Raw genomic sequence first — 14,710 nt, 5'->3', positions numbered from 1 at the left:
TTGGGGGGACAATAGGAAGACATTTGTCAAAGTGAACAAATTTTCTGTTAGGCAGTATGGATAACCTTCGTAGACCTAATACAGAGCATGGTGTCTGTAGTTAATATTCTGGTCTTATATAAATTGAAATTTGCTACAAGAGTAGATCTCAAATATTCTGATCACATACACACACCAAATGGCAATTATATGAGGTGAAGAGTATGTTAATTAGCATGATTTGTGGTAGTCATTTTATAATGTCTTTATATTCAAAGCATCACATTGTGTACTTTAAATATATATGTCTTATTTCTCAATTATATGTATAAAAAATTCTAACAAAGATTTTAAACAGGAGGAATCCTTCTAAAATATAATTTAGTGCTTTTCTCTCCTTCAATATTAGTTTTTGCTTAATGCAGGAAACATAAGAAACAGAGCTAAGTAAGAGATAACTGATACCATCTTAGTCTTAAGGCGGATATAAACTATGAAAATATATATATTATAAATAGTCCTATAATAATATAATATTTTTGCCCTATTTTAACCTTATAATTATGTCCTAAATATATTTTCTACAGTTTGGATAAGTGTCCCCAAATGCTCATTTGTTAAAGTCATGTTCCTCAACTACTGGTGCTACTAGGAGGTGGTACAGGAGGCAGAGTCTAGTGTAAGGTCTTCCATCATTGTGGATGTATGTACGTTGGTGGAGACATTGTGTTATGGTTTCCTTCTTTTCCTCTCCGACTAAAACACTAAAAACTGGGAGTCAAAATAAACTTTTTATCTTTATAAGTTGACTTATCTCAAGTATTTTCTACTATAATGGAAAACTGGCCAACACAACATTCTACTTTTAATAGTGTTAATCATGTTAAAAAGGTTGTAGCATCAATTATATGATGTCACTTTTATACTGCTACCAGAACGGATACATGATAATAGCATGCATGCTTATGCTTGTCATATACTAGGAAAGACTTTATAGGAAGTAATTCTTAGGTGGATGAGAAACACATTGTTTAGTTTTTATTATATATTCATGTATTCCCTAATTATCCTTTAAAAGACCTTAGCAAGTAATAATCTTATCAAAACTGCTTTATTTTTTATCCAATATTGTTCCCTCTGAAAGGTAATCATTAGAATCTTGTCATAATTTACATCTTTTTCCTGATTGCTATCAAATTTGAGTTTTAAAACATTTATTTTTTACTTACTAAGCTTCTGTCTGTGATTTGTTCCTATTATATATTTTTCTTCTTGCTTTGCATTTCTATGGTTATCAACTTCTTAATTGTTATAGTGTTCTTTTGTTCCTCTTCTTGCAATAAAAGTCAAGATATAAATAGTATTTTCTCTACAATTAAAAAAAATCTCATTTTTCTCTTAATTAGTTTCAAATAATAATAATGACCAAAATATGAAACATGAGTAAATGAGATAAGGCCACAAATTAAGAAGATAAACATAATAGGAATTTATTGCTGTATAAAGAAATACGGATAAGAAATGATAGATATTTTATAAACCACAAAGTTGAACTCAAAACAATTTGAATGAGATATTCAAAGAACAAAGAACCATATCAACATTTTATTAAATTGAAATAATTTTGTGGACTTAGCCTTGAAAGCTCATCCATGGAAAAGCCAGTGACTTAGAGACAAGCATTGGAGAGTAAGATAGGCTTTATTCAGAGGCTAAAGATTGGAGAAGAGATGCGTGGCTTGCAGATCACTCTCGTAATACCACAAGGTTAAAGAGTTACAGGAATAGACTAGGAATAATAAAGCAGAGTGATTGGCTAACAAAGGGGAGGCACATTCATATTATCTCTGGGAAAAGGTGGACATCTTCTAGGAACGTGGGTGTCATCTCATTTTACTCCTTTCATGGCCTGGTGTTTCTGGTCGGGTAGGTATCTTTAGCTTTGTAATGGAAAGAGAAAGATTAAGCAAGGCTAGGTCATGTTAAGCTTTTGTCATAGTTGCGGATAAAACATTTCTCAAATAATCAGTATGTCTTCATGAAGAGGTGACCACAAATTGACCTAAAAGTGAAGGCAGGAAAGAAGACAGACCCATCATGAAGGCTGGGATGCCAAATCTTTTAATCTTGTTCCAGCCACTGATTGGAGGACATCTGCAGGCCCAAATAAAGAACTGGTGTCTTTAGCAAAACTATCCTTTAATTTCCTGAAAGTTAACCTAGATAACCATTATCATCTGAACTCACACTTCAGAAGTGTCATTTACAGCTAAGCTAGTGGGTGACTGATAATATGTTACCTAGCAACGTGACCTGAAAACTTAGTGATTTTAAAAGCAACTAAGAGCAAGTAAAGCAGGAGGATTTATGTATATTTTCCCTCAGTAACAAAGTCAGTAATGTGAAAGACAAATTGACTGTCTCTTTGAAAGTAAAAAGAGGAAGAAGAGCAAATCATTTAATAAAATGTTGATGAGTATGAAGTGTTAACCAATATTTAGGTAACTGTCCTGGAAGATATCAGAAAAAAAATTGAAGATATAGTATAAGTAAAATTTTATGGGTTGAAAATAAAGGAATCCAAAATCAAAAAGATTGATAGGGAAAAAGAAAGAACACAGAATGATTATTGTAGGTGTTCTTCAGTATCTCTTGAGTGTATGAAATATGAACAACAATGATATGATATTACCATTTATACATTTCCTTATCATTTAACACCCCAAAACATATCACTAGGTAGATGTTATTAAAATTAAAACATATACACACATATGGTATAGAATCACAGCTAGTACAGAACAATGCAAAGATTGAAACACATTTAATTTCCATTTAACATATTTTTATTTATTCATTATACTGTATTGAAAAAGTCATATAGTATTTAAAGAATTTTTAATTTCAAAGATAAAGAAAATAAAACAGAAAACCCAGAATTACAAAAGTAAAAAATAAAAATAGTCTCATTTTTTATTTAATAGTAAATGCGCAACATCAAAATAAAACTAAAAGGAGAAGTATATGTAATAGCATAAATTTTATTATTATATAATTATTATTGGAGAGTGAATTCTCCCTTCCTTCATCTTTTCCTTTTATTCTCTTTTCAATTGATTTGATGATACCCACCCATGTTCAGGAGAAAAACCTCCTTAATCTACTGATTCAAATACTAATGCCATATAAATCATGTTCACAAATGCACCTGGGTAATGTTTAACCAAATATTATAGCATTCCATGTCCTGTCAAATTGACATGTGTATTAACCAACATAGTTCTCAATTGATAGAATATTTCATCTATTTATTATAAATAAACTTATTTTATATCCTTGTCTTAAAGGATGGCTAACTAAAAACAATATTTCATTACTAAAAAATAAAGACATATGTATTCCTCTTTTAACTCTTTTACAATTTATCATTTAAAAAAATATTTAGTTTTTCTTATAACCTATTTTGAAATAACAGGAAAAGCAGAGAAGTTTCATTTGTCTAATAATATGGAATCCATATATAGTAATATGATATGCTTCCAGTCTTCTAAGAATAGTATCAGCAAGATAAAAATCTAGAGTTCAAATGTGGATAAAATTTACAAAGAATAAACTTTGAAGAGGGCTGTGATGTAGTTCGGTGGTAAAGATCCTGCCTCACGCATGTGAAGCCCAGGGTTGAATCCCTAGTACCAAAAAAGAAAAGTCACAGAATAGACTTCTAAATTTTGGAAATGAATGCAGGAGTATATTATTTTACCTTTGCTGCTCTAACAAATCATTAGATAGATGATGGCTTGAAATGGTATAAGTTTATCATTATACACTTCCAAAAGTCAAAAGTTCTCAATTAGTTTCACTTGGGTAAAATCAACATATATCAAGGTTGTACTCATTCCTGAGGCTCTAAGGATTTTTTTTTTCTTTTCCTTTTTTCAGCATCTTCTCACATTCTTTGGCTTAAAGTCTCATTCCTACATTTCCAAAAATAGCAATAATAGGTCTATTCCTTTCCTTGGTATAATTTCTCAGGTTCTCTTTTTCCTTCTCTCTTAAATTTATGAGAACTCTTGAGATTGCATTGGTCCCACTTAAATAACCTAAAAAACTCTCTCCATTTTAATAACAACTGAATTACAAGCCTAATTAATTTTTTTCTTCTTTCTGATATTGGTGATTAAACTCTAGTGTGCTTTATCACTGAACAAGACCCCCAGCCTATTGTATTTTATTTTTTATTTTGAGGTAGAATCCTCAAAGTTCAAGTGCACATTCTGGCTTTGAACTTGTTTCAGCCTCCTGAGTCTTTGGGATTATATTCATGTGCTATAGCACCCTGTGCAAGCTTAATTCTGTCAGTGCCCTTAATTCTCTTTTGCATGTTTATAGCTTATTTACATGTTCCAGAGTTTAGGATATGCATATCATTAGTGGTGGTGGTGAGGTATTATTCTGCCTTATACCGTAGTCTTTGGGCCCCTCAAATTCATATTTATCCCATATGTTAAATATTGTCACCTCATCTCAAGATTCCCCAAAACTTTAACAAATTATAGGATCAACTCAAATTCAAGACATCACTCAAGTCTCATCAACTCAAAAATCTCAAATCTTAGATATTTTTAAAACATGTATGAATGAGGATCCAAATCATAATTCTTTTCTTGATTATGATTCCAGATGTTCTTCATTAGAATTGTTTATAAACTTTGAAATACAGAGCAAATTTTGAAAAAGTGAAGACAGTTATGTAACTAATTTGGTTATATCTAACATTTAGCATTTAGCGTCTGAGAGTGCTCTGTTGCTCATACTAAACTACGAAGGAGACTAAAGACTGAATTTAGTATTCCCTACCCTTTAAATCATCAGGTGGTAGAATGAGAATTGAATTGTGTATATGGTCAGATATCCTGATTCCCTAAGGGATAGAAATTATAGATTTTTTTCTTACCAAGTTTTGATGGATCTAAAAAATAAGAAAGGTTTTTAAAGATGAATTCTTTCACTATAAAGGGACTCTCTAGAATATATAATGAATTCACCATAGACAAGATGGTGAAAAGCAATAGTAAACCATTTGTCTCCCTTAGTTTCATCAAACTAGCAAATTGAGAGTAAGCTTTGGAGTTGCAGTAAGCACTTGATAAATGCCAGTTAGATATCAGTAATGGTAGATGTGCATGCCACATTTTGTTTTATGTTCATAAAATAAAACAATAAGGTTAAAATGTTTTGTGACTTATGGGACAGTCTGGCTTGCCCTCAGTTCAACATTTCAATTAATGATATCTATGAAGCCACATACAGCAGGGTAATAAGATGGGTGCAGAGGGTCAAACTGAGAAGCATGCCAAGATACTACATGAAACCTATGGGTTCCAATGGATTCATATGCTCCAACATACTTCCAGTATGGTGCATAGGCTTGGAAAAAATTTCTACATAGGTGAGATTTAAGGTACAATTTCACTGGCAAAGAAAACATTGAGATCATACCAAGGCTGTATGAGAATGTTTAAGGTCTATCACTTTAATATAAATTTAATAAGGATTAAATTTATTGATTTCATTAATTCAGTGAATAAATATATATTCAAATTTAAATTCAACGCATGCCACATTTCTGATAGAAGTATGCACATACAGGAGAGCAAAAGCAGACACTTGCAGATGTGCGTCACTTTTTAATTACCCAGTTGTCTAATAAGCATTGAATTTTGAGAGAAGAAATTTGTACAAAATTTGTAATAAAATATAAAACTTCTTTCATACATATATTTTTATGAGAATTGGCCTAAAGTGGATCATGTGATAAAAATCAAGAAGATTTACCGATCTAGGATTTAAAGAAGTACTTGGGGATTAAGGTCAAAGAAGAGGGAAAGTATATCCAGGAAGAGAAAATAATGTGTCCAAAGGCCGTTAAGAAATAGTGAGCTTAGAGTATCTAAGATACCAAAAAATATGGGCATAACTAAAGTCAATATTCTGATAAAGAAGATAAATCTTACAGGAGATAAATCCTAGCTTAATGTAAAAAATAACTTCATAAATGTTACTACCATCCACTAATCTTTATGGGATTTTATAGGCATGAGTTTGCATCAGTGGAGATGTTAAGCACAAGGGTGGCTTTGAGGTGAATCTTCAGTTCTTTTCCTTGTACCAAGTGTGTTCACTTGCATTTTGCAAGTGTGTATAGACTCATCATTTATTTCATTGTTCAATTAAGTGAAATTTCAGTGATTGGATTAAATGGATTTCTCAACAACCCTTCAAATTAAAGATAATCACACATTATATTTTACTTATAGCAAGTCTAATTAGGGCAGATGTAGAGTGTTCTGTTTTATAAGTAAAGAACACAGCTTTGCTATAGTTATGTTTAAACTAGCTCAGGTAGATTTATGTTGGCAGTATTACACTTGGTTACTAATTTAAATGCAAATTCTTAGACTTTGAGTTTCCCATCCAACTTGTAATAAGCTCTTAAGTTGGCACTGCATTTTAATAACAGTATCTTAATAAACTGAAAAATTAACAATTTCTTATACTCATAAGTGATGTCACAGGGCAGACAGTTACCTGATCTTCCAAATTGGAGAGATGACAGATGGATTCAGAGAATCAAAACAATTGGAGCAGAAACCCACAAGTAGTAACCTCCGTGGAGATCAATGTTCAGGGACAAAACCATGAAATGTAATTCATTAATTACTGGAGGCTCAATGAGGACAATTCTGAGAGTAAAATGTTGACTAGAAATCCAGTCATATGGAGACATACTGGTGAGTTTTACTTTGAAGAACTATTATTGAATCCTGGCAAATAACTACAGTGATACATCCCCTGTGCTTCTGGCAGGGAAAAGTGGGGAACCAAACCATTTTGGTATACACCATAGTGCTTTGTTCTTCTTAGCAAAAGTTATCTTCAGGAGAAGCTATTGAAACTGAAGAGCACAACCTTCTGGGTTTTATCAGAGTCTATCTGGGAGAAAGAATAAGTTATATTTATGCATCTACATGCATGTATAGTATGTCAAAATATACTCTGCTGTCATGTATAGCTAAAGAAAAAAAAAAAAAAAAGAATACCCAACTCAGCCCATTCTAGTCATTATATTCTACCTAAGAGAGCAACAGGAGCAAGAAAAATGTCACAAGTATGTATGAAGATCACTATTTTAAAGTACAGGATCACTAAAAGTCTGAGATAAAATCTTAAAATTATAGGACACTTTCCACATCTTACCAGTACATTAATAATGGCTTATTTATAGCAACTGCTATTTATCTAGCACATCAGACCTAGTTATTAAGAAAAAAATTACAAGGCATACTAAAAGGCAAAAAGAACAAAACAAAACAAAAAACACCATTTGAAAACAGAGCAAACATCAAAACTGGACTCAGATATGGAGGGGGCGTTGGAATGTGAACTAACTGTGACTAATATGCTAAGAACTCTAAATGAGAAATACACATTGTAAGAGGGGATAGGGTGACTATCCATTGTCCACCAGAAAGAGTAAAGTATACATTTGTTAAATGGTAGAGAGGACTAACCAGAAGATAAAGTGAAGAAAGACATAATGTTTTAAAGGTGGGAGGGTGCTTCATTTTAGATAGGTGAGCTACCATGTGCTCACTGAAAGGAAATGCTGGAGTAATGGCCCAGAGGGGTAAGAAATTTGTTCCTGTGGACATGTGGGACAAGAGGGTTCCTCAGAAAGAGAAGAGCTAATGTTCTTTAGTCAGTTCAATGGCTCAGTCTTAGTTAACATGGCTACCAGCCATCCAATAATAACAATAACTACCATCTACTGAGTTCTAACAAGCTCCACAGGATCTGAGAAGTAAGCAATATATATGCAGAAACTAGGTGTTAGAGAGATTGAATAACTTCCCCCAAGTTCTACAACTAGAAAGAAACTTATCATTAAAGCCAGTGTAGAGTTCCTCAGTTTCTATTCATCCCACTTCTTCAGAGAGGAGAATGGTACCAATAATTTAATCAGCATTTACTAAGCTCTCTATGGGATCTGAGAGTTAACAGTAAACAAGTAGAGAAAAAAAAAAAACAAAACAAAACCCTACACTTTTCCAGTCCAAAATTTCTTATAAAATACTGTATATAGGCAATTAGATTATATAGTAAATATCTATTTATGTATCTATGTAATACAATTAAAGAGTAAAAACAGAGCAGAGTGAAGGGGTTTGGTTTTTTGAAGTAGAGTTACAATTGTGAACAAATATAAGTTTCAATTAATGTACATTGACTAAGCCTGGCAACTCGTACTAATTGGAGTAGAATAACCTTCACAAAACATGAGGAAATATTCCTACCACATGAGGAAAAGTTTTGTAGAGTAGTGTGTTATACTAATATCCTCTTTATAGTTCTGAAAAATTTTCAGAGGAAACAGAGAAGCTCAGGGGAGTGAAGTCTGCCTTTGCCAATAGGATATCTAATTATGTCTAATTATGTATGTTTGTGTATGTGTGTGTGTGTGTGTGTGTCCATCGACATGTCTACATAGATAAATATGCAAATATGCATTATACAGATGCATACAAATAAATGAAAGCATGCACATAAATGTAGAAAGTGTTTATTTTATTCCTATAAGTAAATACCTGTTTGACGCATATTTATCATAATTAATATAAGTAACAACTAATTATTCCAAAGTTTTTAAGAGAAATGTCTCTTTGAAGTTAGTGAGACAATCTAACCTGAAGTTATTCAAACTAGGGGAAACTGCAAAGTAAAAAAGAAAAAGAGTGAATTACTGTGAAATTCACCACTTAAATGGTATCTTATGGCTTTTAGAATTTCAATAATGGGTTTCTTCCTCAAATAGAAAAACCTCAATTTAGAAGAGTTCTCCCCTGGGTAACATTTACCTTTTCTAAGCAGAATAGAAAGTGTCAATGACAAAATTGTATAAATACAGTCTGAAAGAATATGGTCTACCATCAAAGCCTTTTAAAAAATCATTATATACAAGGGAAAATAAAAGGCAGTAACATTCATGATCAAAAAGCAAAGCTGGCATGCACTGCTTCCTTTGTCCTTTGGTTTTCTACTCATTGTGGCCTCTTCACCTTTGACAAAATGCAAGATCACAGGCTCTTGCTTACTCAGTGTGCAAGAGCATCTTATTTATATGGCTTGAGAAAAAAAATGGTAATGTAAATCTTCATCCTCTTTTTAATACATGCTAAATGCCAGTGGTCTTTAATGCGTGACTTAGATAGCTTGGCTCATTGAAATAAAGCCAATCCGGCACATTTATTTCAATGAATAGGCCACTCTTGTTAGGATTGACCTGCATATTTCAAAAATTCAAAGAGAAGAGTCTAAGAAGTGTGAAGCGGAAGACAGCTAAGTTGTGGAAAGGATAGGAATTAGGATGACATCTCCTTCTTTTCTGGGTATTTTATAAGGTAGTAATATTTTTTGAACACTGACCAAAGTTCAGTCCAATCTTGATGAGGTCACATATATTTTCAGTCATTTTTCTTCCTGTTGCCTTGTCTGTTTTGTTAGCTAATTTGTATTTATGATTTATGATCATTCTAAACCAAATGCATCTCTGTAGTTTATTGAGCATGTGTCTTTCTTCTGTGAAATGTCTGCTCATATATTTTCCTCAGGTTTCCTGCAAGTTTGTTTGTGTTTTTCTTATTAAGTTGTAAGACTCCTTTTCTATTAATTTTTTCATTATACATTAGGCAATTATTTTCTATCAATTTATGATTTGTTTTTACTTTTGTAAAAGAGCTTTCTTTGGTTTCAACATGAGCCTTTAGCTTAATTTAGTTGAATTTATTAATTTTTATTTTATGTTTTGTTTTGTCTTTCTTATTTTGTTTTAATTGTTGTTTAAATAGTACCTACCATATATTTATTTATAGTTAGTAGAAATTAAGTATATTCACAGCATGATCAAAAGGCTATTTACCATTGCTTTCAGTTGGCAGAAATCAAGAGATTTTACAATATTAAGTGTTGGCTTAGGTATGAACTCAATATCTCTATCGCATTGATACTGGATGTGTAAATTTGTACAACTGCTTCAGAAAATAGTTCAACACTATCTTATACAGTGAATGTTTGCGTACTTTAAAATATACAAATTATACTCTCAGGATACATCTAGGAGAGTCACATTTCCCAGGAGATATAAATATGAAAATCTGTAGCAGCATTGTTTGTAATAACAAAAATGAAAGTCATGATGTTCATTGTTAGAGGATGAACATGTATACAGTAATTTAAACTAAAAATAAAATATACTCAGATGAGCGTAATACAGTTAAACTTTAGGTAACATAGATTGTGTGAAAACATTCACAAAACTACTCAGATTCTTTGTACCAACTCAGAAAATGCAAAAACAATTGAATATGAGCACTGTACCTGTAACAAAACCATATTATTATAAAAGAAAATGGAATATGTAATATAAAATTTAAAACAATGTTGACTTAGTCTGGTATACCTAGGCAAGTGGCAGGATATTAAGGTAGAGAAGCATATAACTAATTAAAATATTTGGGTAATAATCTATTCCTTTGTTGTCAGGACTCTTTTTTTATTTTGGTCAGGACTCTTTCATGCAGTGTATTTTAAAACATTAATAAATAATATAGGTCATAGATGGGTCAAGTTAATAGTGGATGATGAACCAAGTTGCATGAAATAAGTGCTTTGAGATGCAAAGAGAAAGTAATAGATCATGCACTTAAAAGATCAGGATAAAAAACAATATATAAAAGATCCTTGCTTATCTTACCCACCTGGACCCACTTTGTAGAGATATTTCACTGTTAATGATGTTTCCAGAAATGTTAAATGTAGACAAATACGTCATGGTATGACAGATCATATCACACCATGTTATATTGTGGCATGTTATATTTACACTTCAATAGTGCAAAAATGGAAATCTTGCATTTAAAGTACATGCTTTCCTTTTAAATGTCCACTACTTTCTCTGTCTCTATGTCAGAAATTAGAAAGCAGTAATGGAAGGACATAAGGAGAAGGAAGGGGCAAGTGGGGGCTTGAAGGGTGTGAGGACTGTTCTACAGTGTTTATCTGTTAATATTTGCTCACTGCTATGTTCTTCAGAAAAGCCCATTTTTGAAAATGTTCTACTCACTCTTACAGAAATTCCAAATGCGTATCTCATAGAAGAAATTTTTAGAGAATCTATATCAGTAGATACCAATAGTGATATAAGTATTTAGGCAAAAGGTGATTTCAATGTATTTTAAAATAATATTTTGTATAATATAGAGATAAATAAATATGTACATATATGTACAAATGCAGACAGATATTTATATTATACTTAAATAACTGGATAAATGCAGACACAGATATTTATGTATGGAGAGTTTAATTGAAGGATATACCCTGGAACATTCACAGTAGTAAATTCCGAGTACTAGGAATTAGATGATATTTAATAATCATTTCTATAATTTTTCACATTTTCTCTCAGTGTATCTGTAATAAAAATACATCATACACATTACTTAAGAAAACATTCATTCTTACAAGCAATCAAATAAATTAGGAGGCACTATTTTCATCTATTCAATTAGCAAAGATTAATACCCCCAGCTATAAAAGGTGCTGAAAATTTCAATATTCATTTATTGCTAATGGCTGTATCAATTGGCCAAATTAAAAGAGAAAGCAATTTGGCATTGTAGTAAGGAGCCATCAAAAATTCATATTCTTTGGTCCTGGATAAAAACTTTTGGCACTATCCCCCTTACCTCCAAATAGTATATGATGGAACAATCAACAGAAAATAATAATAATAATAAAAATTAATGTGAATACATGAGCTGTTTATTACAAGTGATGAATTAAGAAAGATTCTATTTCTTTAAATAGAGAGGTGTGGTATATGACACTTATTCAATGGATTGGATCATCATTGAAAATGATTATGAAGCCACTAATAGTTTTAAGAGCTTGTGATATGTTAAGTGTAAAAAGCAGAATTGTAGCTGTGAGGTTACATGATTGTCTATTGGGCATATACAAAGAGGAGACAAACAGTTCAGACACAATCTTGTGGTAAAGGAGTTTAAATCTAATTTGGTCAACAATACATGAAATATGGAAGTTTTGCAAACTTAAATTTCATTCCATTTTGCTTTTTAATATATCAGATAGGAAAATAGGATTTTTTGACACTTATATCACAACTTAATATGCACTGAATTTTCTACACATGGTCTGTAGAAATTGAATGATAATCCTTTAAAAGATTATTTCATGCAGATTTGGATAATGATAGAAAATTCTAATTATAAAACTAATAGACTCATAATCCTGTTCTCCAAAATTATACAAAAAAGTGGGAGGAAAACTACTAAATCTAGTTATTTGTTTTTTTTTAAGGAGATGACACATTCAACTAAAACTGCAAAACTGTACACATACCATTTATCATATATCCTTGGGCAAGTTATGTAACTGTTCAATTCTCAGTTTTCTGAGTGTTTGTGAGTGTGGAGAGAGAGAGAGACAGAGAGAGAGAGAGAGAGAGAGAGAGAGAGAGAGAGAGAGAGAGAGAGAGAGACTAAATGATCAACATAAAGGCCTGGGTTTGATATACAATGAGTGCCAAAATATATCTCATATACATATATTGTGAGTAGGGTAGAGGCAACTTTTGGAATATCATCTAAAAGCCTGATAATAAAGAGATTTTTTAACCTAGTTAACAAAAGTATTAATAAATGATGTGTTGTTCATTTTCTAAGATTTTAATATAATTAAAACCAGTGAGTTACCTTTCAAATCAATATAAGCTTTTTTTTTAGTTGTTTGCAGTGTTAATATTTAAAGGTTTTCTAATATTCCCAAAGGATCTTAAAAATTTCAAGGACCCACACCATATTCCTTTTCTGAATCTTCATTACTCTATGCAATCTCTGTGCCAGTTATCTTATCCATACCTCTCCAAATAACGTGCTCTTTTCTTTTTTCCCCATAAACTAGTGTTTACTTTTTTAGCCCATATTAGAGCAATCTAAATATTTTTTAAAAATCCTGCCACATAATTTAAAACAACCCATTATTAATTCATCTATTGGAAAACTACTACAAAGCTGAGATGTACATTTGTTTTAAGGATTAAGATTTTAGTATGATTTATAAAATATAATTTAAATAGAAATTTTTAATATTTTGATTATGACAACAATTCATTTCTTGAAACTGAAATATAATAAATTCTAATAACTACCATTTTAAGTTTCTTTTTGAGTTGAGAACTTGCTGATTCTGTGTTCTAAGTCATGACTCCTTAATCATTTACTCACTCAAGTAATTTGGAAGAAATGTTCCTAGGTTGGTTATAAGCCCTGCCAATACAACAATGAATAGAATAAAAAATCTCTGCTATATCTAAGTTTGTATTAGTTTCTTATGCTGTTGCAACCAATTATCTTAAACATGGTGGCTTAAAACTATGAATGTTTTCTATTCTATTTCTGGAGGCCAGAAGTATAAACTCAAGTCTATTACAGGGCTCCATCTCTTCTAGAAGCTTCATGGGGTAAGCTTTTTACTTATCCTTTTTCGTGTTGTCTGTCTTCATGCCTTGGCTCATAGCCTCTTCCTTGTGTCACTTCAGGATGAAAGCTCTTGTTTATAACCACTATACTTGTAACACATGTTCACCCTCCCTTTCCTTATAAGAATGCTTATAATGACATTTGACCCCTCAGTTAGTTAAGAATGATCTCCATTCCTAACAATCCTTTACTTAATCATCTTGTGAAGACATTTGTATCACATAAGGCAATATATTTAAAGGTTCTTGATGAGGATTTGGAGATGAACATCTTTGGGTATTCATTATTTAACCCAGCACAGAGTTTAGTATCAAGAATGACTTGCAAAATATTGTAAGTTCTTTTCCTTGAATTAGTTGAGCTTTAAAAGGGGGGAAATACATAAATAAGATCATAATGTAGAATGCTTACTGCATAGCAGGGTATTTTGCAATATAAATTTTGTGGTTAGATATATACATGAATCTGAGTTTTGGCATTTTCTAATTTTGAGAGTTTGAGAAACTTTCTTAAGTTTTCTTCAGGGGGTAAAATGAGGATATTAATAGTACCTACCTTACAGATTCATTAAGAAATAAAATGAGATCATGCCTAGGAAGCTAAGTAAAGACCAAAAATACTCAATAAATTAATTGTATCCATAATTATTTTATCACTTTCATAACTATAATTATTAGATTGGAGAAATGAAGTCCAATATCAATGCACAGATAATGGCCGTGTCAGATCAGGTCATCAAATGATCATTTCTGGAAGAAGTAAATCTGAGATGAGTTGTCAGACATCCAGTTTTCTTCTATGTAGAGCTACACAAAGAATTTTAATTTCACATTTTAGAGTGCAAAGCGATACTTGAAAAAAATACAATAGAAAAAAAAAGGAAAAGACAAGAGGGAAAAAAAGAAAGAAAAGAGAAAGAGCAGAGCTTCTTAGGTGGCTGGCAATTGCTCTCTGAGGTAGAGGAAAGCGTTGGAAGAGCTGGCCTCCTCTTTTTCTCTCTTCCTGCAGCTGTGCCCTTCAGCTTGGTGGTCCTGTGCCTTGCTCCCGAGGCTTAGTCTCCTGCCCTGTCTGTCCAGTGGAGGCGCTGCAGGGGGAGCTGCTTTGCCAGTGGT

Source organism: Marmota flaviventris, chromosome 9, assembly GCF_047511675.1.
Source record: "Marmota flaviventris isolate mMarFla1 chromosome 9, mMarFla1.hap1, whole genome shotgun sequence".
In the NCBI taxonomy this organism is placed as follows: domain Eukaryota; kingdom Metazoa; phylum Chordata; class Mammalia; order Rodentia; family Sciuridae; genus Marmota; species Marmota flaviventris.
Note: the sequence above shows the minus strand (reverse complement) of the source record.